At 53.6% G+C, this 25,867-nt stretch overlaps 1 pseudogene; it reads right to left on the bottom strand.

Annotated features, from left to right (window-relative positions):
• Window positions 1-5,812: 5,812 nt before the first annotated feature.
• On the bottom strand, window positions 5,813-19,284 carry LOC119108044 (uncharacterized; annotated as a pseudogene).
• Window positions 19,285-25,867: the final 6,583 nt, after the last annotated feature.

The raw sequence follows: 25,867 nt of genomic DNA, 5'->3' as shown, positions 1-25,867 counted from the left end.
GCATTCCACATAAACGAAATTCACCGGTAGCTTTACGTCACAATCCATCAAGCTTAGGTTTTCAGAAGACGAAGCATGTCCCATCAGCGAAGTTCAACCGATAGCGTTTCGCGATACAACTTTGAGATTCACAGCTCTCTTCGACCTTCAGAGGAAACGAGCATACTTCGGCTCATCAGGGCGTCACTCTCCATCAATGCTGAGGCTACACTCTGGATAGCTATAGCCCAGCAGATGAGCTTTCACATCACAGTTCTGCGCATGCATGCTTTGGAATCCAGGGGTCGCACCAATTTTACCGCAATGGCACGTCATGCAAGTGACATCCTCGTCAGGCACACCTACTCACACCCCTGTGTGAAGCGCGGTATGCAAAAATAGCTTTCATGGATGCTTCTGGGCGCTAAAAAAATTATTTTTGCGCAGTGGCATCGAGCCGATGAATTAATTTAGAAGTCCTCACACTTTGACGTCTCAAACTGAAAACGGGTTCTGAGAAGTGGAATGTAAGTACTTGACCAGTACTGACGTCTTCCATGCTGCTTAAACCGGACGTGACAACGCCTTACGACGCTTAAACTTACGACGCTAGTCTTACGACGACAACGCTTAAACACGTCTATGACATGAATGTCCTAGACTGGCATTCACGCGCCTGACTTTCGTCACCTATTTTTCAAGAAGTAAAGCTTTGCTACCACTTTTTAGACGGAAAAATATTCGAAAGCGGCAAATGCTGTATTGCAAGCGACTAACGCGATAAAACCAGGGCTTCTCCGGTAGCATACAAAACTGCAGCATGAAGGCTGTTCTTTCAGACGTCCCAGCCCTGCTCCGAACTGTCGGTGGTGGCCACGGCCTGGCAGTAGCCTGACAGCTACTGACCGTCGACAGCCGCGGCTCTAGCCCGGCAGCTGCCCGCCGCCAACGGCCACAGCTCTAGCCTGCCCGCCGCCGATGGCCACGGCTCTAGCCAGGCAGCTGCCCGTCGACGGCCGCGGCTCTAGCCTTCAGCTGCCTGTCAACGGCTACGGCTCTAGCCCGGCAGCTGCCCGTCGACGGCCACGGCTCTAACCCGCCTGATTTGACAATAATGTTATCGCCTGACGGCCCAGTCACAAGCATGGGGATCAGTGTCAGCACTCATTAGTGAGTAAGTTAGATGGAATGCCTGCTTCACCACCCGCTACCGAAATGTCTTCGCTGGCATCACCCTGCAATACCACTCAATCCAGACGTAAGAGCTGACTTGTTTTTTATAAACTGGTTACTTGTGTGGTGGACAGGTTGCTGGTGGTAGACTGGCTTCTGGTGGCGGACTGGGCACTGGGGGTGCATTGGTTTCTGGTGGCGGACTGTTCCTGGTGGTGGACACTTTTCGTGGCCGCCTGACGATTGTGTACCATATTAAGGTATTTCATGTACTGCTCCAAATAAAGGCCGAGGCTAAACCGAGCGTGGAATGTGCCCACAGTCACGGAATATTTCACAGCCAATTAGATGACCAATGCCATTAATTGAGCTTCCACCTCACAGGATTAAACTAATTGAACAAGTCCTTGACCGTTCACCTCATGGCTCTCTGTTATTTCAAACATGCAATTCAATGGTCAATCGCCAGGGTATATGTATATTATACACACATATATATGCATATATATATATATATATAAATATATATATTATATATATATGTATATATATATATATGCATATATATATATATATATATATATATATATCCCCGCGCCGGCTTACGCAGCCGTACTCGCGTCGTTCAACAGGCGACTCCAACACTTGGCAGGTGTTGAAGTTCAAGTCTCAGGGGCGGTTGATTGTTTACTCAACAGATACCAGCTGACGAAAGCGGGAGGGTCTCCACGATTATAAGCCGTGACCGTGTCAAGGCATTGGATGACGTGCAAATGGTTGCACTCGGACAGTTGCAGGCAAAATTGTGTGCGAAGTGGTAGGCTAACACACCTATTTCTACAAGCCGTTCGGACTTCATGAAACAAGATTAGACTATTTTCTCATAAAACGCTGCCACTTATTTCATGGCTCAACACAAGCAGCACTCAGAGCCAGCAATGAAAGGCAGCGATCTCGTCCAAAAAACTGCCAGAGTGGGATCGAAACACCTCGTCGTTTTTCGCAGTTTTCTTGTTGACACAAGACCCCGAATCGTGACATCTGAACAAGTACATTGCACGCGCTGTGCGGCACTTGCAGCGCATGGTGCTGCACTGTTTGGCCCCTGCTCAACCACGCATCTGGTAAAGTCCTGTCTCAGAAACCAAAGCTGTTCAAAAAATTACCCCCGCAACTTCACGCCTATGTGATCGTCGTTGTTGCCAGCAGAGAGTGTCAACACACGCTCGAACGTGTCAGCATCCTCCTGATCAGTGTGGTTGCGGTGCTCCGGCTACATTTTCGAAGATTTCAGTGAAAGTGGTCATTTGGGGCGTGCCATTTCTCTAGATAACGTGTTTCGATACTTGCCATACTGGAGCATTGCCATAGGGCTGTTTCCGGCAGTGTGCTTGCATACAGCATAGAAAAAGGATGCAACTTTGCTACATTCGATCAATAAACGATACTAATAGACAAGACGGTAGTAATAGACTTATTCTTCATAGAAAACTTAACCTTACTCTCGTATAAAGAGAAACTTGAGAGATGGATGCGCCGATATTTTGGCAACATAGCTTTATCGAAACAAATATCAGTAGTACATTTACTACTGATATTCGTTTCGACAAAGGCATGTTGCCGAAATATGAATAAAAGTGACTTTACTACCGATATTCGTTTCGACAAAAGCACGTTGCCTCAACGCATTAATTTTTCCATTTTCCTTGGGTTTTCCACAAGGAATGAGGCTATTACTATTGCCTTATTTATACACACAATGTTCCTCGCAGATGCACTGAACAACTGACGCAATAAACGGTGCAGACCAAGTCCCAATGTTGCGCAGATGGGACGCGCGGCGCAGGGATGGATGCATGCAATTTGTTGCCCTCAAGCTTGCCTTTTGCAAGGCATTGTGGTCAAGGAAGCAAAAAGTCCAATCCAAAGTCCAGGGGGACAAGCTGTCCGTCCAAAACTCAGGTTTTCAAAAATACCCAAAAATCAGGTTTTCTAAGATCTTTTTTAAACAAAATATGAATAAACCCAACTGTTCATCGAGTCGCTGCATCCTCTCACTCGGATTGAATGAAAAGAAAGAAAACGATCGTAGGTAATTAATGTGTATCACAGACTTCCGTGAAAACAACTACGACTCACAATTCACTTTGGATGGAATTCTGCCATGTATTCAGCTGCTATGGCGACCGAGGTCGATCGTCGTTTTTCGCGGTCAAAGGAGAGAAGCCAGCCGTAAATCGAGCTCAGTCATGAAGTCCCACAAGTTTTCGAGGTGAAAGGGGATTGTAAGACTAGTGTGCCTGAATTTTAGCGGCAGCAGCTGTTCATGTCACCAATCGAATGGCCGTATATAAGTGAGAGATTCCTTTGTATGCCTGGGATATTGAAAATTTTGGTCACAAGAGGATTCCGATGATAGACTGGAAAAGCCGGAGCCTGACTGAGGTTCTGGGTGTGGAGTTATTTGCCATGCTACACGCTACCGAGCTAAACTGTTGGCGACACCTGTGGCGCGTGCCATATGATCGACGACAGAAACCCACTGCCACCACCCCTGACTGGCGGGTTGTTGAGATAAGGTCGTTAGAACTGGCGTCGTCTCTGCATCAGCATGGAGTCAGAGGTGCTCCATTATTGTGCACGTCGCGTTCTTACGAACGAGTTTTTTTATTATTTCCGAACATCTTAATGCAATGCTAACCACCTTTCATAATATTGACGCTTTAGACTCATTGAAAAGCCGACATATATGATTAGTATTTTCGTGTCGGAAAAGGGCTAAAAAAATCATCTAATACACGAAAGTGGTCTGGGAAATTCTGCAAACAAACCCGAATTACAGCTATCAGCGTTTTTGACCAGACGTGAGTGGAAAGGTTCGTTAGAAAACTAGCAATGCTCCCTGCCAGTCTTGCCTGACTTCACAATCTTGCATTCACATTCAAGTGGTGCAGAGCAGACCGCTTGGGTCTGTGTGTCACACCCACTTCTCATCCGGCGGGCGTCTGTTAAATAACAACCGGAACAGGCGTTCACCCATGAAAACCCTCAGTGTCGTTAACATCGACGAAGCGTCGTACCCCACTACAGTGTCACCCAAATTGTTGTTGAGCGACGGTGAGCTTCGAGACTTTGTGAGTGGGGGTTTGAGTCAACACGCGGTCGGGTGGCTGGTTGAACATCCCCCGCTCGGGTGGGGGTCAATTTGCCAACAGAGATCTAAAAAAAAACTAGGAAAGCTAGAGACACCAAATTTACAGGGTGCGTTGGTCGGTACTTCAACTGACTTGTGTTAATGTTTGAGGTTACTAGGCTATGACCTTCCGGTCAAACTTCATGAAATGAGGTCAATTCCAGATTGGTATCCTAAGTGCCGCCAGACCTTGTCATGAAATCACCGTGAACCCGGATATCCGTTTTAAGCAAAAGGTCACTGGTGCTTTTCAAGGTCACTTACCTTGCTTGACTTTTAGGAGGTCGTGGTGACCAAAATTATGCAACACTACTTTGATATTTGCATTCGAATAAGCCTCAAGGAATATGGAGGGCCGCATGTTCTTAAGATATAATGCCGACGTGAGTTATTTTAGGTAAATGGCCTATTCTGTCCCCCAAGAAGTCCATAAACGATGTTTAATACAGTTCCTGCAATCGGTAAATTCAAAATGAGTACCAGAAGCTAGCCCATGCAGCAGGCTCTAGAAACAGGTTGGTTTTGACCTTGGTCTGACCTTCATACTTGACGCTAGGTCATTTAATGTTATTTATTCAATTATTGTTGTGCCTAAGCAACCGTCTCAAAGACATATCGCTTCGTATAACACTTCGTTGTGAGGTCAGATTAAACAATTCCCAGAAATTGTTTTCGCTAAATCCATGGTATGGATTTGACCTGCCGTAGGTTAGCGACCTTGCAAAGTACGTATAAAATCTGATGCCAAAAGGTCAGCTATTCAACTGCTTCCAGCTATTCAAAATGTGAAAGGGCTATGCCGCGCCGTCCGGAAAAAAACCTCTGAGGTCAAATCGACCCCTGCCGCACCCGAGCGCGTGCTAAGCCAACCGCAGTGATTGCAATCCTTGATGGGAGGGACTTCAGGCCTGAGCGGAAAACATCGATTTTCCGATTTCGACGACTTGCATGCGTGGAACAAAGAGAAAACTAGGTGTATTGCTATCCTTGTTTAAAACCAATGCCCTACACATGTTTTTATGCAGTCCATGAACGAGTGCTCCTGAAGGTGTTGTAATCGTAATAGACATAGTTCAAATGGATGCAGATGTTGGGCCACATTTGCTCCGGGTCATAATCGTGCTTCACTCAGCCATGCCTCGCTGGTCGGGGTCGCGGTAGTGAGCAAAGCCACGCGCTCGGAGTCAGAATGCGTGGCCCTCTCAGCGGAACACGTACCACCCTGGTGAAGGTTTAATACCGGTCGTGCTTCTACCCAACCGCCGGAAGACTGGACGCGTCTGCCACTGGCTCCCTATGCTTTGACCATTCTCAATGCAAGAGAAGAAGGCACTTCGCTTTCTGACGGATTATGGTGGACTCTCAGTTAATGAGCCCGCTTTTTCTGCCGTGCGAGTCATTCAAAAACCTAATCCGTCCAGCTCAGATCCGGATCTACTCGCCAAGCAAAAAAGCAAACAAAGATGCTCAGCCTGCCGTGCGCCTCATTCTATTTTGTTATCAGTATTCACTTACGACATATATTTCGCTGCGATGCCTTGCAATACAGATTTTCGATGGCACCTACCGGATATGAAGTTGGGTAATGATCTTATCCGCCAAAATGTAGCATTCCGGCAACAGGACCATCGAATTTTGCGTTAACAACTACCTACTGCCTACCTCAGTACACATCTGCAGCTCCTAACGCTTGCTTCAGTCGGTCCCATTTGCACAACTGCCGCCCAGGTTAGTTCTAAGGAGTCAGCGCACACTCTAATACACTGTTGAGACTCAAAGCAAATAGAAGCTGTGCAGGCAGAATCCGGTTCACCTGCATAAACGCGCGCAAAACAAAGCGCACGCACTTAGCAAGCAGACATCGATTGCTACGCAAACTTACGTCTTTCTGCCGTTACAAGACTCTGTCCTCTCGACAATTCACCATCACCGCAAGGCGCCACCAGCCAGACGCCGTCCGTCACCGTCCCATTCCGTTCATACGGAGGCAGACGCCTCACGCGCGGACGCCTCCGTGCACGGTCACACCCTCGCAAGACTACACCCAATCGGAATAAGGTACACAGAGTCGCTACTGAAAGTCCTCGATGCGGATAAATAGCGGCTGGCTCCAGCCGGCCCTGTGCACGGCGCCAAACGCAAGCCACAAGCGCCGCTGCCCGCCCGGCCGTGCCGCGGCGCGTCGCTAGCACGCCCGCCTCGCAGATGGCGCTGTCGGTCTTGTCCCACATCCACAGATGACGCTGTCCGCGTCGTCCCGGACCCACAGACGGCGCTGCTCAGGTCTCCGGCGCGTCGGGGATCGTCTCGAAGTGCAGGATGGCGCGGCCGTGAATCTTGGCGCGGCCCAGCTTCATGAAGACGGACTCAGCTTCTTCTGACGGGAACAGGTTGTACGGCGGAGGCTCCACCTGGGCGGGACATGTCAGCGGATCAGCGCAGGCGGCCGGAGGACAACGCCATCGTACGGGGCCGCGGCGTGCTGAACACATCTTAGCAGCTGTCATACTGGCTTTTAAACACATCAATCTGCTCCAGCCGTGCACCAGAATATTTAACACTGCTGATCACCTTGCAGTCTGCGAAAACGCTGCAAACTGAGCTAGAATGACCAAACAGAAACGAGACTGTATCACCAGCGACGGGGAAGGCTTAGGACTTTTGAGCGGACAAGTAATGTACACCATCTTGGCAGAAAACATAAAAAACATGTGCTAGTTTCGCACTGAGCTACCTCATGACCGGCTAATGTCCTACTTTTTTGGTAGCGATGAGATCCAGAAGAGTGTGCAGCTGGTCCAGGGAGCCCATCTCGACGGGCACGATCGTCTGCTCGTTGGCCTGGGCCACGCTCTCGAAACGGCTGACGTAGCGCTGAGCCGTCTCCGCTCCAATCACGATCACGCCGCCCTGGGCACCACCGCACCCGTCACACAGGTGTGAAGCTAACTCGTGACAACAGATAGTGATGATCATTGGTGCTGACTTTTATATATATGCATATATATGCATATGTGTATACGAATTAGAATCAAAGCGCCTACCCAAACACAAAAGATAGGTAAACAGAGCAAATTGCTGCCGAAAAGGACGCGCCGACCCGGCCGACGGCCCTGTGAGACAAACACAGTCATCGATGGACCGGCCGCCGGTCGTCGCCGCCAAAGTGACTTACCTGCCGGCTGCTACTGTAAGAAACCGGTCGGTGGACGGGGACAAATGATTGGAAAGTAATAAGCATGGAGCCTTGGTCGTGCACACGCGTCGCGTTTGCGGGGTTGTGTGAAAGCCGGCCAAAAATTGGGATGTTCCGCGCCTTCATGAGTATGCGGACAATGTGGCGCTAGAATAACGACAGGGGATTGGTGCGCGCTGGGTATGGACATACTGTGACCCAGTCTCCTTGTCATGCGCATTTCTAATTTGGGGCCAGGTCATTTAAAATGAGCGTTCCGCGTTTGTATGGAGATTTGAGCTGAACGTTGATTCCATGACACCCTGCGGGATCTGAACCGGATCATTTGCATTTTTGCAGGTTGCGACAGGAGGGGTGGTCTGGCTATATGGTAACCAATCCACACATCTAAATAAAATGGTGGCAAATTTTACAAAATTATAACATCACAAAACCTGCCACCCACATCAGCAGCAGCTCGGCGCCATGCGCCGTCGCCGCCGGCGTTGCGACTTACCTTGGATAGACATTTGAGGGAACGGTTTAGCGACCGCGGGTTGGCGGCGAAGTCGATGACTAGGTCGACACGGCCCTCGCAGGCGTTGATGGTTCGCTCGATCAGCTGGCTCTCGTAACAGTCCTCGCTCCACTGGACGATGTTCAGCCTGGCCACAGAGGGGGCGCGCCAGGCCGTCAGCACGCGCTTACCAGCTCGGGGAGCCGGCAGGGGGCCGGCGCAAGAACAGCCCGCAAGGTGGCAGGTGAGTGGTTACTTACTGGCCCTCGGGACACTGGCCTCACCGTTGTGGCAGGGAATCATTGATTTACTTGACACTACTAGGAACAAATACAAATATCCCTTATTCGACTACCTCCTTCAATAAACATGATCCTTCATGTTACTAGACAACAGTGGGGACAAGCCAGAATGTGTATGAGCATGTTTTAAATCTTCATTTCGCCAACGCTATAAACAGATGGAGGGGACAAACACATTACGCTTTCTAAGCTAAAGCACAAAGGGCTTTCAGCGAACGGACGAACTGCATACGGATTATTTCAGTCTACAGAAACATTTTGAAACAATTAGTTCTACTAATCACGACACCTTTTGTTCTTGCTACAATGGAAGGTGTTAGTCCACATCAATCAAGCCCTCAATTGTCACGTAGCAAAGGATACTACAAGACTGCAGGATATCACAAGATATCACGACCGAAATACTGCTTGTGCATACGAGGCGCTGGTAATGTGCAGCGATGCTAATTGGTAGATTTGGCGCCGGGGGATAAGTGAGCGTATGAGCCCGGCCAATCGGCGCTGGTAATGTGCAGCGATGCTCATTGGTAGATTTGGCGCCGGGGGTAAGTGAGCGTATGAGCCCGGCCAACGGCGCTGGTAATGTGCAGCGATGCTCATTGGTAGATTTGGCGCCGGGGGTAAGTGAGCGTATGAGCCCGGCCAACGGCGCTGGTAATGTGCAGCGATGCTCATTGGTAGATTTGGCGCCGGGGGTAAGTGAGCGTATGAGCCCGGCCAACGGCGCTGGTAATGTGCAGCGATGCTCGTTGGTAGATTTGGCGCCGGGGGGTAAGTGAGCGCGTGAGCCCGGCCAGGAAGCTCTGGCCGCAGGGAGGTGTCGATGGCGGCACCCTGACACGATGTAACGCGAAGCCTGTGCTCCTGGGCACCAGCACCCCAGCCGAACCACGGCCAGATCATGACACTGCGGCAGGCCACCGACGGGCGATTGGGATAGGACAAGCCCGGTTCCGAATAGCGGTTCACCAAACATGTGTAGGGATGGACGGTCACACTTAAGATGACGGCGAGAGACGAATGCATGACGTGGGTCGCGCGTTTAAACAGTGGGATTGCCATCGCCGCGCAAGGGAGGAAGGGCGAGCGAAGCCAACTATCTATGCGCTGGTGTGTACACAAACCAATTCAAAAGTGGAATGGTACACTGGACGAGCCACTAGAGCCTTGTTTAGTTCTGAAGAGCATGGCAAACAACACCCAGGCTCGGGGATTTGTTATCGCACTGGACTTTGCACCGAGACCCCGACCCATCGCCGGCAGCTGTCGCTAGGTACTCGCCACGGATCAAATACTGGGGCACGTTTGAATTTGTTCGACTTTATCTCAAACAATATTGCTGGTCTTGCCCACGGGGACCTGGCACGGGGCGGATGCGTTACATTATTGCACGGTAAGCAAATACCACTCCGCTACTCCAGTTCGGCCGAAAACCACACATGACGAAACGTTCGAATGAACCGGAATGGCGCAGCCCGGGTTATGGTGCGGGATTAAATCCACGAGCCCTGCTCAGCAGGCACTCGAACCAAACAAGACAAGTCCTTGGAAACGAGTTTATAGAAAGGATATGCGTAGGCGCATTCAAACAAGGTGGTACACAAGAAGCTCGGCTAAAATTAGCTGGGTATGATAACCAGCTCAGGCAGTCCTGTAAAAACATTGCCGCCAATACAAGTACATGGGAGATGATATAAAACTGAGCAGCCAGCAGTGCTACGGACTCGCAAAGAGGACTCGTCACTAGCCGGCCAACGAGCCGAAACTGGCGTTCGCCTGCGCGACACTCAACAGCTATCGAAGAGAGCAGCAACTCTGCATCACCAGGTCATTTCGGTTTACATTAATGCAGGGTATGAATATATCGTAAAAGATAAGACTATTTTAGGCCACACCTGCGTTACACCTAGTGCAGATTTACCCCTAAACGAAATGCTAAATTACAAAAGCGGCATAACTGTCCCTTCTTTTCCATGGTGTGGTGGGCATAAAGTTAAGACCGATAAAGTGGATGTTAACGTACTTGCCATTTAAGGGTGCTCAGAAGAAATAACGTGTGGCTAACGCGCCCACTTTTCTCTAAGTCAGCAAAACAGCTTTTGACCCGCACATAGCTGGTGTCTTTCACTGGATGAAAACCGACATCAGCTGGTAACCGTTCAATCGATTCTTTTTCGATTAAAGTTGTTTAAACGTATTAAGGGGCGTCTAATATATAACGTACTTCGTCCGTTGCCTGCATGAACCATTTTCTGGCTTCAGAAACTCCCGCATAGCCCCCCCCCCCCTCAACTCGTACGGTGACCCTTGGGGAGACCCTCGCCCCCTGCAGACACGTTGAGGAGACTCCTTAGCCCCTCCCCAGTCCTGCATTCCGGCAAAGCCCATGGCTGCAAACCCAGCCAGCTATCGCCGCCGTTCCCAGTCCCCACGCACGCTCAGCACAGCAAAAACAACTCCCTCACACGCTGTGAGTCGTCCGGCTCCAGTGCGGGGTTAAAGGGGAACACCATTAGACTAGTGGTGGCGTCACACGGCATGTGAGATGAGTGCACGGGTTGCACAGAGGACAGCAGCGTACCGCCCGTGTAGCCCCGGCGATTCAAACTGCTCGCCGGCGCTGCGACAACCGAACACAGCATGAGTCACCTCTCCTCGACACGGCACGTCGCCGCGACATGAGGCGACGCGCGACAGAGACGGGCACAGCAAGGGTCACCTCTCCTCGACACGGCACGTCGCCGCGACATGAGGCGACGCGCGACAGAGACGGGCACAGCAAGGGTCACCTCTCTCCTCGACACGGCACGTCGCCGCGACATGAGGCGACGCGCGACAGAGACGGGCACAGCAAGTCACCTCTCCTCGACACGGCACGTCGCCGCGACATGAGGCGACGCGCGACAGAGACGGGCACAGCAAGGGTCACCTCTCCTCGACACGGCACGTCGCCGCGACATGAGGCGGATACCGCCCAATCTGTGCGATATCGACGGAATGAACAAGGTGATAGCGGGGATGCCTCAAATACTGTCCTTTGGGTCGTACCGCCAGCGTCGCCAGAGAAGTCACACGATATTTTTCCCAGTAGTAATAACGTTGCCGCGCGCAACAACAAACAACCAAACTGTGACCGAACGCTGCAGTGTTGCGCGTAATATTTAGGTGATGGTCAAGAAGTGCCCGCGAATGCATGCATGTCAAGAAGTGCCCGCGAATGCATGCATGTATGGTACTTGACACCGCCACCCTGGGCAGATGAGGCGAGAATGTCAGAGCAGACGTGTCGTGAAGGCCCACCTCATGGCATCTCCATAAAAGCACTTGGCGCGATGGTGACGCCATATCTGTGCGCCTAAAACACACCATCTGTCCAGAGTACTCGTCAAATATTGACCAAAAGCTTGGCACAGTGTTGCTAGCATGCTGCTGATATCCCTGAGCTCATCATAGTCATCACACCCAACGCAATATCAGGACCTTCATCCACGTATACACACGTGTCTGCCCGACACTGTCGAGCCACCTAAAGCGGGTGTCGCGCGGATCTGTCCCGTAGTGCCTACACTGGTACCGCCGCCATCCATGACTCGGCTCCGTGGCCCGGCCGCTGCTCACTTGTGCTCCTCCTGGTCGGTGATGTTCTGCAGGGCCTTCGTCGCGCAGCACAGCCACGGTCAGCCGCACCGACTGTCCCTCCGTCCACTCGGGGAAGAAGAAGCGGCCGATCCGGATGGCCCAGAGCGCCAGGCCGCCAGTGCCCACCACCAGCACGTTCACCTTCCCTGCCGACGACAGCACGCCGCCGGTCAGAGCCGCGGCTGGCCGAGCGGCGCCAGCCCATAGGACGTCACGTCACGCCACCGGTCAGAGGGCACGTGTCCCCACAGCGGGCTCTCCTGCCGCACGCCACCCACGATACAAAATAAATCAGACATGCCAACTGCACGGGAAGACAAACATTGCTGTCCCGTGGTACATTTCAAAGTGCTAATGCACACGTCATTGTTTCTGAATCTGGTCACATGACCTGATCTCACATCACGATCAAGAGGCAGGCACCTGTGATCGCTTTTAATTGGTGTCACCTGACAACGGGACCGAGACCAAGGGCGATGTCAGGACAAGATATACACCTTTGTCTGGTTTTATCGGTAGCACACACGTCCTCGCACATCGAGAGGCGGAAGGAGTCTTAGTCTTAAAAACGCCCCAGGCGATTAGTCTGGAATTTAGCTGATTAAAACAGAACAATGGTCCAGATGACTTGGCTTTAACTCGCATTTTTATCAAGGTGCAATCACAATAAATAGAGCTTTTATTCAAATCCATGTGAATACCATTAATTGATCCCATATGTAGTCCCTAGCGTCGCACTCATAAATGTCCCATCAATCAGTTGATAACTTATTCTTTGAACGGTTCGGTCGTTGTTGAAGCTGTCCAGACTAACTAACTCTGCGCATCGTTCCATTACCACTCTCTAATTCAGCCGCCCACCGCGCCACAGCGTCGGCTAGACCACCAGGCACTGCTTGTGAGCCGGGGAAGGGAGGGGCGGCTGCAGCTGGGCCGGCCGGGCCGCTGGCTGGCGCGGCGCGTGGGACGGACAGAGACAGCTATTTCAGGCACGCTCGCCATGGCACCAGACACAACCTGACCCGGCCCACTGCCGGGCCGACACTCCAGCATCCGCAGCCCCTAAGCCCAGTCGCTCTTTCTGTCCTGTCCTCTCCCAGCATCCCTTGTCATTAATTCATCTGTCAACTCTTTTCCAAGAATTCTCATTTTACTTACATCTAATCATTTACTTACATCTTATCATTTACTTACACCTTACATCATTTTACTTACATCAAACACCTCCAGAACTGGAGGCCGCAGACTGCTGCGCGTTCGACAATGCTGCACGACTACTCGAAGACGGACGACATTCTCAAAACAGATCAGATAAGATAGACTGTCCTTATCAGTGAGCGCCGAACTCTGGCAGTGAGTCCCGGCCCTGCTCGCTCCCACAGACATGAACGGATACACGGAAACGGACACGGACACGACACGGACACGGACATGTGTCGGAGGCGGCTGCCTGTGTGCGTGGCGCAAACGGCGAGCTGGATACTGTCACCGCGGCCGACCACGTCTCACTCTCACCAGACTCGCCCCGCTCTCACCAGAATCGCCCCGCTCTCACCAGAGTCGCCCCGCTCTCACCATAATCGCCCCGCTCTCACCAGAATCGCCCCGCTCTCACCAGAATCGCCCCGCTCTCACCAGACTCGCCCCGCTCTCACCAGAATCGCCCCGCTCCCACCAGACTCGCCCCGCTCTCACCAGAGTCGCCCCGCTCTCACCAGAGTCGCCCCGCTCTCACCAGAGTCGCCCCGCTCGGCCAGCTGCTCTCGACGTACTGGCGGGCGGTGAACACAGTGTTCATCGCCCACAGGCCGCCACTGGGCAGCATCGAGGCCACCGGCATCGACACCGAGCCGGGCACCTTCACCAGGTACTTGACGTCCTCCACGGGCACGTACTCGGCGTACCTGCGGGGCGCCATACCGACGAACCTGGTCAAATCATCGGCCCGCCAGCGGCGCCCGGCATGTGGCCCGGTTCGGAACACGTGTCGGCCGCGACCAGGGCATTATCGACAACGAGCATCGATCGAGGATCGGTGACCAGGAGCAAACAACCACTTTGCTCTCGGCGAGCGGAAAGTCATGTCATGTCGGTAACTTGCATTGCTACACTACGAAAGCTACATTCCATCACAAACCGCCAAGAGATGGACGGTTTGACGACTCACCCGTCCGGGCATCCCACGTAGGGATACACGATGACATTGTCGCCGATCTTCAGACCACAGTTCGGGTCCACATTCTCGCCGAAGCTCTCAATCTGTCCGGCCACTTCAAACCTGAAGGGCAGAATCGGCCATTACGACACGGCAATCACGTCTTGTCTACAGGCAATCCGAAACCCACGGCAGCAAACGTGTCTCAGCAGGCCCGATCACAGTCAAGAGTGCATACGGTCTATGCGTAGCCTAAGCCAGCCACCCAGCGCCGCAGCGTGGAACAACTCTCGCGGCAGCAACAAGGGCCCGACCCGTCCACGGTGTCTGCGGCCGCGCGTGATGGCCTACCGGGGAAGAGCGAGGTGGTCACGGACGCCCTTGTTGCTGCACTGGAGCCGTCGGAGCCGATGAGGCCAGCGAGGCGCGCTGTTCACCGACTGGAACCGCTTGAGCGGTAGCACACGCCTGCGCACATCACCTGAACACGGCCGGCCGGTCACACTCGGGGCGTCGCGCAAGGCGCGCCGGGTCGCTCTGGCCGTTTCGGACATCAGACCAGTCACGCTGAAACCCCGCAGTCGTTACGCTGCTTGGTCACGTACCCACGAAAGCAGGTGAAACATACGCTTTGAATTCACGGCGGAATGCGCGCGCCGGTTCTTAAAACACGGTGTTACCGTGGCAATGCAAAGATTAGCCTAATCGGCATATTCTTCTTAAGCAGCACTCGACTTAGGTACAGAAGTGCAAAAGTCTGAGCTATCGTCTCTAAAACACCAGGACGGTCTGTCTCATTTTCAGGGATTGTGGGGCGACACTCAACTAGTGCATTGGTCGGAGTAGGGGCAGGGCAGCTTCTACAGCTTGTTGTTTACCTTACAATCATTACTAGGGGTTCGCTTTTTGGTGGGTAAGTAGGCTTGACGTAGAAAATGGTTGATGTACGCAAAGTACATTGTTAAAATCATTCGCTGCGATTCAAAGTGGCGCTATTCACCTGCTAGTAACTGTCATATGCAAAGTTTAAAAAAATACATGAGTAGCCTTCAACTTATTTCAATGCCTTTTATATTTCGGTCACCTGGTTCCGAGACGCAAAAGTTGCAACCAATGAAAGGTCCACAATGTATCCGCTTCCTTTAAAGACCTCGGAAAGCGGAAGAAACTTAAGGTGGTGAACTCTTGACGGGAACTGACCACGTTATCTTTAAAACTGACCACTTCATTCCCTTTACGACTTTGAATTAGTAATATAACCTAGGCAGGGGTTTGCGCACGTCGTGGTCTGCGTGTTTTCCCCACCCCTTTTCGTGTCGACTTACCCCTTAATAATGGCGTTAACCACCTCAGACGTAACAGATGTACTAAGCTTGGAGCTACGACGGTAGCTATCACTCTAGTGTCATGCCCTACAGTTGTTTGAGAGGAGCAGTGTTGTGCGCGTGTTGTTAACCTTGTGACACACGAGACCATGCATAACATAGGGGCAAACAGGTAATCTCACTTTAAGCAGCCAATAGCCCAGCGGGCGGTTTCCCATGAATAAAAAATGCTTCGTTGTTCCGCACGTGTAACTTCCGTATTGATCTCTCTCGCCCTCGCCAGTGTGGCCATGCCTTCCAGCTATTGATCACGCCGGGACGTCTACCCGTCCTAGCCTCCCCCTTGGGCTCACTCTGGCGAGACTCGGCAATCCCCAGCTCCCCTTAGCGGCGTCCGACTCACCGTGACGGGACCCGGCTATCACCAGCGTCCCTCAGCAGCGTGCGACTCACCCTGACGGGACCTGCATCACTAGGCGTCCCTCAGCAGCGTGCGTCTCACCATGACGGACTCCCTATCCCCAGGCGCCCCTCAGCAGCGTGCGACTCACCTTGACACGGGCTCCGGCCGGCGGCACCTCCGGCATCGGCACGTCAAAGTTGAACACGCACCCCTTCATGGTGGGGCCGGGCGACTCGATGCTGACCTGATGCAGCGGCATGCCCCGCTTCTTCCTGGAACTGAGCCGGGCAGCACGTCATGGGTGCGGTCGCGGCTGACTCGTGACAGGTCTCACCTCGGTGGAGGGCGTCACGCCGGAGGCAGGAGCTCAGGCGAGGCCACAGGTTCATCAGCGCTACTTTTGGAAGGACCTCTGGAGCATCGCTCATCCGAAATAGAGTTCGGTGAAGCGAGAATCTCATATGACTGGTGACGACAGCTGACTGCGGTATCCAGAGGCGCCAGACGAGCCGAGCTCGTGTCCAGTGAGATGTTCTGAAGGCGACACCGCTGAGATCAGGATGCACGTCAGCTCTTCCATCAGCAGACGATGATCTCGGACACGAGCTGGTGCTTTGAGTCTTGAAGATGGAGAATGTTTGCTAACGAGACACCCTCATTGACGGGGCATACCGGGGCCGAGCCGCGTTCGCAGTGTCCAATGATGCGACGGATTCTAGAATGCATCGCATTTTTTGCTGGGGCCAGCAAGGGTACAGATACGTTTTACGAACAATCGCACTTTTGGGAGTCGTTCAAGCACCGCCGCACTGGTAGTACTACCCACGTTTGCCTGAAGTTCGTCGGTCGTTTATAACGTCATTTGTCTGAAGTTTGTCGGTACTTGTAAGGTCGTCTTGGTAGGACGGCCGGAGCGGCCTTGACATGACAAGTCAACCGGAGGCCAGATATGCAGTTCAAACGAACGTGACCTCAGTGTGAGCGGGGTTAGCCTGGAGGGGGCTACACTTCGATGACTTGGGCCTAAGTTGAAGCCAGCATGTGTTTTTCTTCCATTTCATCAGAAGAGCACCCCCGCGAGATCATAAATACAGATATTTTCCCATGTGAACCTTTACTGTTTCACCCATAGGTACACATATCTAAAAACGCAAGAGAAATTGCGTGTTCGGATTAAATTTATTTGCTTGTTTCTAAGGATAGCCTAGATACCGGTTGCACAGGCAACCAATCCCTGAAACGGGTCGCGCAAGCGCGCAGGGATCAGGGGTAGGAGCCAGCTGCCTCACCCAGCAAACTGGTGGTGCATTGTAGCGACGTATGCACAAACATTATTGGAATCATCCACATGTGACGCAAGTGGAGAAAGTGTACGAGATCTTTCCCAAAAGTTTCCGCTTAACCAACGGCATCCAAGAAGCAGCATTTCAGGGTCGACGTAACAATGCGCTTCCCTCTGTCCCGAGTACTTCACAGACCGACATCCTGTATGGCTGGACCCTTGCCGCCACGTTTAGCCCATGGCTAGAACACAGCTATTTGGGTCAGCCGGTCGGCGCGGCCCCCCTTTGCCCCACTTGCCACTTTCGGCGTAGTCCATGGCGCGCTGTTTTGGCGCCGTCGCGGCCCGGGCGCGGCCGGTGTTCAGGGGGTTCGGGCGCCCCCGAACTCCGGCTGACAGCAGCTGGCGCCGCGCCAGCTCGCGTCAGGCGACGGGCCGGGCGGGCGGGGCGAAGCATACAGCTGACGGCCGGGGCAGGCCGGGCCGAGGTGTACAGACGACAGGCCGGGGCAGGCCGGGCTAAGGTGCACAGCTGACGGGCCGGGGCAGGCCGGGCCGAGGTGTACAGACGACAGGCCGGGCCAGGCCGGGCTAAGGTGCGCAGCTGACGGCCGGGGCAGGCCGGGCCGAGGTGTACAGACGACAGGCCGGGCCAGGCCGGGCTAAGGTGTACAGCTGACCAGCCGGGGCAGGCCGGGCCGAGGTGCACAGACGACAGGCGGGGCCAGGCCGGGCTAAGGTGCACAGCTGACCGGCCGGGGCAGGCCGGATCGGGGTGTACAGCCGACGGGTCGGGCAGGTCGCATCAAGGTGTACAGCTGACGTGCCGAGGCAGGCCGGGCTGGGGTGTACAGCCGGCGGATCGGGGCAGGCCGGACCGGGGTGTACCGTTGACGGACCGGGGCAGGCCGGGCCAAGGTGTACAGCTGACAGGCCGAGCCGGGCGAAATGTACAGCTGATGGCCCGGGTGTGTGGTGTAATCACATAATAATTGTCCCATCGATTAACACCCCCCAAAAAAACACACATTTTTGCAACCCAGCATTGTGCTCTAGACCATCTACAGTAATGATTTAACTTGGGTCATCGATAACTTCAAGCAGCCTCATGGGGTATGACGACCACTTACTTCGTCAATAAGTTTAGCCAGGCAACTCCATGGGTACCAAGCGAGCCCTTAGCAAAACGCTGCTGCTGCAAGGTTAAGTGGACGCCTGGGTGGGGCACGGAATACAGGCCAGACGCACCTATACAGTTACAAACACACCAATCTCGCCGTGGAATACGCTGAGTTTGGATCGACCTATCACACGTCTGGTAACGCTCCAAGGCTCTACAGCAGCCGGTGGTGGCTCACCCGCACGCGCAGCAGCGGTACCGACGGTGTTCGGTGTCACAACTGGCTGGGAAGGCGGCGGGTCCGGACGGCCGACGCACACTGTACACCCCACCCACAGGCCGTCCGCCGTCTGAGTAGCGCCACACGCCTCGATCAGGCTCTGAACATGTGATCCCAGGTATTGATTGCCGCCGACGCGCCGGCGCAGACGGCCGGCCGGGCCGGGCCCCACCCTCTGCCGGCTCGGCGGCCAGTCCGACCGTCCGGCCGCCCGGCCGGACAAAGGGTCGCAACCGGCGCCCTCCCCCCCCCCCCCCCCCACCTCTCATCCAGTGCCGGCTGCCCGCCGCCAGCCGCCCATCGCTCCGGATGACGCAGATGGGTGATGTGCACTGAAACTTGGGTATGTGAGGTGCGCAAATACTGTAGAAAACCGGATTCTGCGGACTTCGTGGGGCATGTAGGGAGTTCACGAAGAAATCAGCATTAGAAGTGATAACGTACAAATGCGACGCACACTTCACGAATGTCCCTTTGGAAAGTCTTACCTGTCCTCAAGGTCTTCTTTTTCGGGCATGTCATCATTGGAGGTCATCGTAAGAAACTTATAAAACTAATGTAAGCGATGGGAAATCGGATTCCAGGCCCATTCAAACAACTTCAAAACTCACTCCGGTGCTGTTCAATCAGCACTACGTTTAAAAGCAGTTTGTGGATACCTCGGGTTATGTAACAGGCTTTTGAGGCTTGTTGGCTTAACAAAGACTTGACCGCGCCACGGGCCACAGTTGGTCACGATCAGTCGACAGCAGCTTAACGATAGCGATACAGCTAATATTGCTCATGCTGCACAATATCGGCACACTCTCATTTTGAAGAGGCACCTAGCCAATCTTCTTACTTATAATGGGCAGTGCATGGGTGGCTTACCTCGCATGGCGATACCTGTAGACAAAACAAAAGAAATATTGGAAAAATTTCGCGTGTTTAAGTGCACGACAAATCAGCCAATGCTTGGCGAGGGTTGCTCTGGACGAGCCATGGCCCATTGGATAAGCACACGCTTCTCCCAGCCATTCGCTTTAAACGCTTCCGTTTGCTTCACAGTTTGGCCCTTGGCATGTGCCCTCCATTTCCATTGAGAATGGACTGGGTCAATTAAATGACTTCCCTCTCGAACCTGAACAACGAGACTCAAGTAACCTAAGCCATGCGGATTCTCAGCTCATATCATGGGGTTAATTATGTAAGCGTGTAATAGGTTCAGAAGTACTCGACACAGCAATTGCCTTGGGGCAAAGAACCCAATTACAGCACCGAACTATTAGCATCTCGCTCTTGCGTGAAGGCTCGATGTGTGAGTGGAAACAACCGCTCCCGACTTTTGGATATGATCGCAATTCACGGCTATTCCTGACATCGGAGCACGTGACACACAGCAGTGCGTATACACCACCGCCACAGCCGCCCAGCCGAGAGCACACACAGCAGCACCTCGGCGCTCGCTGAGAGGACCACGCAACGGCCGTCGCTGGCGCACAGACCGCCGGAAGCTGTGCAGGAGACCAGCGCTGGCCGATGGTTCAGCACGGTCTCGGCGCGTTCTCGGCGCTTGGATGGTGCGGATGCCCCAGCACCCACTGGCGCCCCCTCCGATGCCAGTATGGCATGGCATGTCACTTGGTGGCACTCCAAGACGTCTTTGGTGGCACGCCATGGAAGTCAGGTGGGGCTGCATGTCAGTAGTAAAGCCGTCTGGCCACCGTATTTGCGTAGCAGGGTGACGGCACGAATAGTACACGACAGCTCTCCATGCATTCGGATGCATGACAAAGTGTACAAGAATAGCTCCAACAGTACTCCGACTTATTTGCAGCTGAAATAAACGCAAAATGCTGCATTCCATATCAAAAACGAACCCGTCACTCCCTTAAACATACCACCTCCAGGGCGATGTGTTACCACTGTGCAATCGTGGGCAGATGTCCACGCGTTATCTGCACCACCTGCAGGCTATAGCACCGCCGAGTACCGCTCAGTCAACACACGCGGCCGGACTTGGCCCGTTGCTGGGACTGCAGAGCCGTGGGTCAGCTTGGTTTAGCTTTCTGTCACCTGGACGATGTCTAGAAAACACCAGCACTTCACAAAACCATGATCACCTTCCACATGTCGCCCGATGTCAGGACCAACTAACGGATGCACGAAGAGTACCGAACTAGAAGAGGTTTGGAGATTTGTCGGCAGTGGCGAGGTAATTATCTTCTGATGCGGGACATGGCCGCTGAATGGAGCTCTGTGCTCGCCCACCGTCGCGAGGAGCGGCCAGCGACGTCTCGCGGAGCCAGCGCCGGGTGTTGTTGCCAGGCGGGAGGTGGAGGGGGGGGGGGGGGGGGGCGCCAATTGCAGGACTGCACAGCTGTCCCGATGCCCGCCGCGCGGCTCAGGGTCAGGCGGGCATTAGCCTGCACTGCCGCTGACTGCCCGGATGGGGGGGGGGGGGGGAGCTCAGGCACGCCCATATGCCAGACCGCAGTCAACGGCTGCATGTAGCCGTGGACGCCCTGCGGCCAGCGCAAGACCGGGGCTGGGATGGTCAGACTCGAGCGGTCCGGAGGGAGAAGGACGATGCTCTCGCCGCTCCTTCGCTCGACAGCTCCTCCGGCGTCGGCTGGTTCGCGAGCTAAGCGATGATGCTGTCCGTCAAAATTCAGCGAAAGGCAAGGCTGTCAGGCATCTGACGCTGCCATAGGTCTAGGCCTAAAAGGACGAAAAATTACAGCCCACAATTACAAGTGATGCTTTTAAACTCTAGACACGTTCTTATTGATTGACGCCTTTTGGGGGGTTGGAGCGTCAAAACATCAATGTATAACCACTGTCGGGGGTATCGACAATGAAGCACGCGAGTACCGAAATCCGGTGTTTGGTGACCCTTGCTTTGGTGCATGCTTGCGCATTGGCAACATTTTGCTGTGCATGCCCAATAAGCAATAATACCCGTTATGACTGCTGCAAACGTTGATGGGTCCGTTCACACCCGCCATACCTATCACAGGATGGGGCGAAAATGAGCAGCTCGTATAACCTGGAACGGTTCCTGTGGCGAAGTCTCGCGTCAGCGAACCAGGAGCGTGGCTGCTAAATCAGACGACGACGATGGCACACAGTGAAGGCAAAGGTTTCCAGGCCCATGTTAGTCGACATTTCTAGGTGCTGGATTTCGGCCACCATTTTTCAAGGGACGGGTTTTTGTCGCACAATTTGGGCAGAAATAATTTCGGACGATTCAAACATTGTCTGCCTAAAAAAGAAAAATGGGACAATAGTTCTGAAATGGGATTTTCCTCGCAAAAAAGAACACAAATAACCACAGAATGGAGATCTTACTTTCCAATCTTCTCCGTTGGAAAACCCCACGTTGCCGCATACCGTCGGCGGCCACCGTCATGTCCCGAACGGAGCCCGTTAATGACGGCCGCCACCCGCATGAATGACAGTGAAATACCGTTCGACTGCTTTGCCGCATCCCTGTGGGTGGATACCAGTACTCATTGGTAAAACCTGCTCCAGCAAACATATTACCGAACTTTCCACCCAGACGCCGCAGCACAGCTTAAACTTCGAGAGGCTGCCTTCCCGAGGCATGATCGGTGCACCAGACATTCACTTCCCTTCCCTCAACGTAAGCGACTTGGTCGATCTTGATATGTCGGAAACGGTTCAGAATGTGTAAATTGTTATTCATTTGGGAGGGGGGATCCCACTCCCCACAACTTTGAGAGGAAAGTGGGTCAAATCCAGGGTGACCAAGTTCAACTTGAGATGCGACCAAAGTGGTGATCACAATCATGGGTTGAAAAAGCTGATTTACTGGATATGCTCAGAGACAAAAACACTTTTGCGAACCAGTTGGTGATAAACTACACGCAACTACACGCCTCTAGGCTCGTTATGTTAAGAATGCGTTTAGCTGATAATTTTTATGAGTTCAGCCTCGACCATCACTCAGTTCTTAATGGCCAGCACATGATACTCAAGTACAAATGAGATCCTGAACCAAAAATGCCGGTGGCTATGCCGCATTCCATTACATTTGCCTTTGCTTTGTGACTCATTGCATTTAGAATCATATTGGCAGCGGTTTCTGTGGCTCCAGGCAACAATTTAGACAGTTTAAATTTCGTCAGCGACAGAAAAGGCACTTTTTCACCCCCGACCACTGCTTACCACGAAGAACAAATCAACAACAGCGCCGACTCAGACTCTCGCAAGTGCTCGTTGTACGTTTACAGGTGCGCATGCAGCCGCGGTTACTGCGCCCCTCCATGGCTGGGGTATGGCCGGCGTGGCGCAGTTTGCCGTGCGGGAGCGGCGCCGCTGGGGCAGCGTCGCGGCGCGTTGTTTGTCCCGTGACGTCGGTGCCCGGTGTCGCGCCTGGCGCCTGTGCAACCCGGGCCAACGGGTACGGGAGTATGCAGCGCCGGCCGGGCGCGGGCCGGGCCGCGCCGCCGCTGGCCGGGCCTGCCGAAGGTCGGGCAGGACAGGGAGCGACGCAGCTGGCTGCTGCCGCGCGGCCAGCGCGCGGGCCTCGCCGGGCCCATCGCGCCACCGCACACTGCGGTACGCACCGCTGCAACAAACACGTCAAATGTCCTGTTTTGCACCTACGCATGAGCTGCGATGGAAGATAGCGGTAGGAGCGCCAGGAGCCCATGCCCCGCTCACTTGATGGAAGTTAACCCGAATCGTACGGTGACATTCGGGAGTTAACTGCTTCAGATGAAGTTCTCTCCAACTTCTAATTGCTGGCGTTCCTGTGCCACTCCGAGATATCTTAAGGCTGTAACTGACTCCACAGATGACGATCCCGATAGGCATTGCGAACTGCAGGTCTAAATCGCTCTACCAGCCAATCGTTATCTTTTTATAGCTGTGTTACGTCCTGCCCTGAGAAACGAATTATGTTAACTTGTCTTTGGGATTAAATCAGGTCATTCAGTCATCATAATTACGGACGATTCTGCTTCAGCGCAGGGACTTTGTCTTAACTGACCCACAATATCACCACGTCAACCACTGGTATGCGCTACACACCCTGCGCGGTTATTCCCTCAGTGGCAAACGAAGTATTGCCTAGTGGAGCGTGGGTTCTCAGTTGCCAACGGTGGCCTGGCGGATTATGTCGGTGCAGGCTATGCGTCAGGGCGTGGTTACAGAGCGTGAGCAGCACGCCGAGAAGCGCTGTCGCGGGGTGAGGGCGAGGGGAGGCGACGGCCGATACCCGCTGTTGACCATCCACTTGGCCACGGGGTCCGCTCGACCGGGTCAGCTCGACCAAGGCCTCTCAGATAGCCGAGTGACAGTCACCGGTCGTCGATTTTGTCTCGTGGCGCACGAGAAACGCCGGTGCCCCCTGCGCCGCCCTGGCAGCTGGCAAGTACTGCCCGACGCCAGCTGCACTGTCCAGGGTACATGCCTCCACCAGCCGAACACCAAACGTGCAGACCGCCCGGTCATACCGGCCACGTAACCGGCGCCCATGTCCTACATCACAGCGGGCAATGGGGTCTATTGGGGAAGGACCCGGATCATGGTCCGAGGTCCGAAGAGAAGACGGTACACCCGGGGCACTGGAGCAACTTACGTCAGGCTGTATGACCAACGCTGTTTACTAGTTCACTCGCGCAGGGGCTTCGAGGATCGAGCAGAGGGCCCCGGCTCTGAACCGTTTATCAGTCGGTCGAGAGGATTCCGAAGTCGCGGGTTTCTCGCAACACTGTGTGGTAGCTACAACCTGCAATCTGTTTCCAATCGGGCAATCGATCAACCCGTCCCCCCCCCCCCGCCCTCCGACTTCTGTTCGAGCGGGCGGACTCCAATGAGCTTCAAGTGAATGGCGGTTCGCATGAGTTAAAAATAGAACCATTTCCCGGCAGGGGGGTTGCGCCAGCTAGACGGGCCCGACGCTGGCAGGAAACTGACCTGGTGAGTTCCGGCATGGCTTCCGTGCTGGCCTCCAGCGCTGCTGCGTCGGGATGAACGGGCGAGCGAATGGAGACTCTCCTGACCCTGCAGCGGTACGGGACGGCAGAGATGGGCGTCGCCTCTGGCAGTCGGATCCCTCGGCGCTCTCCCTCCCGGCGACGGCAGCACACTACCGCCCGGCCCGGCCCGGCTCGGCACGGCGCCCGAGGCCACGCACCGATCACGTGACCGTGGCGGCGGCGCCACCGGCCGTCGACGAACTAGGGAAGCAGCTGAGGCCGGGGAGGCGCCGGCGCCGCTCCAGCACGTGTCAGGGCGGCTGGCGCAATCGTCCGCTTCTGTGGAAGGATGCTGCGAATGCCACTGTGTCGGCTGCTGTGTCGCAAGCTGTCTCTAGTGACGCGCATGATGGCGGCCTCGCCTATGAGAACAACTGAATCAGCATGAAAATTGTATGTGCTTTCAGACAACAAAACAAGGCGTATAAAACAGACAGCTATTTCAGAGCACACAGCACCAATAACAATTTTAAACACGTCTATCGAAAAACGCATGATCTTACTTTCAAAGTACAATACTTGGAACCTCGCATTGATGTCTTTTTGCGTCTATACTAGTGAGATAATAACTGGTGCATCATGGTCCGACGGCGGGGAAAACATGAAAATGATCGTGGATTACCCACGGCCAGAAGTTAAACCTGTATTGCGCACGAACGAAATCCCCAGTGAACTGGAGATCATTCCGCACCTTGGTTAAAGGCGGTTCTAAAGTCACACATGCGGGGAGTGGTGTGGATATCTTCTGATCCTCAATCATACGGGGATAGTTTAACTAAAATGCCACAAAAAAGCGTCGGCAAGAATAACTGCCCTCAACACCGAGACAGGTCTTTCACTTGTGCCGCATGGTCCCGACTGAATCCTACGTCATGTTCGCGGAGAAGGTGCCGGAAGGTGAAACATGCAGCTTATGCATGCGACGAACCGCCGTTTCAAATTGACGAGGTGCGCAAACGGATGAATGCTGCCGCACGATCGAGTGGTGTGCATGGCGTAAGGATAGAGTCGACAAGGGGTCCTAGTTTAAGGAGATTGTCCCAAATTCCTATCGGGTTTTGAGTTTAAAAAGCAATCTTAAAGATCATACGGTGCAGTTCACAGCACTGCTCTTCTTAATGCCTAACCCTCCAATTTCTGAGCTGTATACCCACGAAGATGTGCAGTTGATTTCGTGCAGAATATTTCCAGTCACCCAGGCATCCATGACGCCATACTAACGTCATTCAAACTCTGCCGTACCATCGAAATGCGACGGTCAAGGCCCGAGATAAATGTAATTGTCAAGTCGTTCATATCTGGCGTTCGTGAGTACGATTTCCAGACATGATGCCCGT

Source organism: Pollicipes pollicipes, unplaced genomic scaffold, assembly GCF_011947565.3.
Source record: "Pollicipes pollicipes isolate AB1234 unplaced genomic scaffold, Ppol_2.1 Scaffold_6686;HRSCAF=7923_pilon_pilon_pilon, whole genome shotgun sequence".
NCBI lineage: Eukaryota > Metazoa > Arthropoda > Thecostraca > Pollicipedomorpha > Pollicipedidae > Pollicipes > Pollicipes pollicipes.
This window is presented reverse-complemented; position numbering and strand designations above follow the sequence as displayed.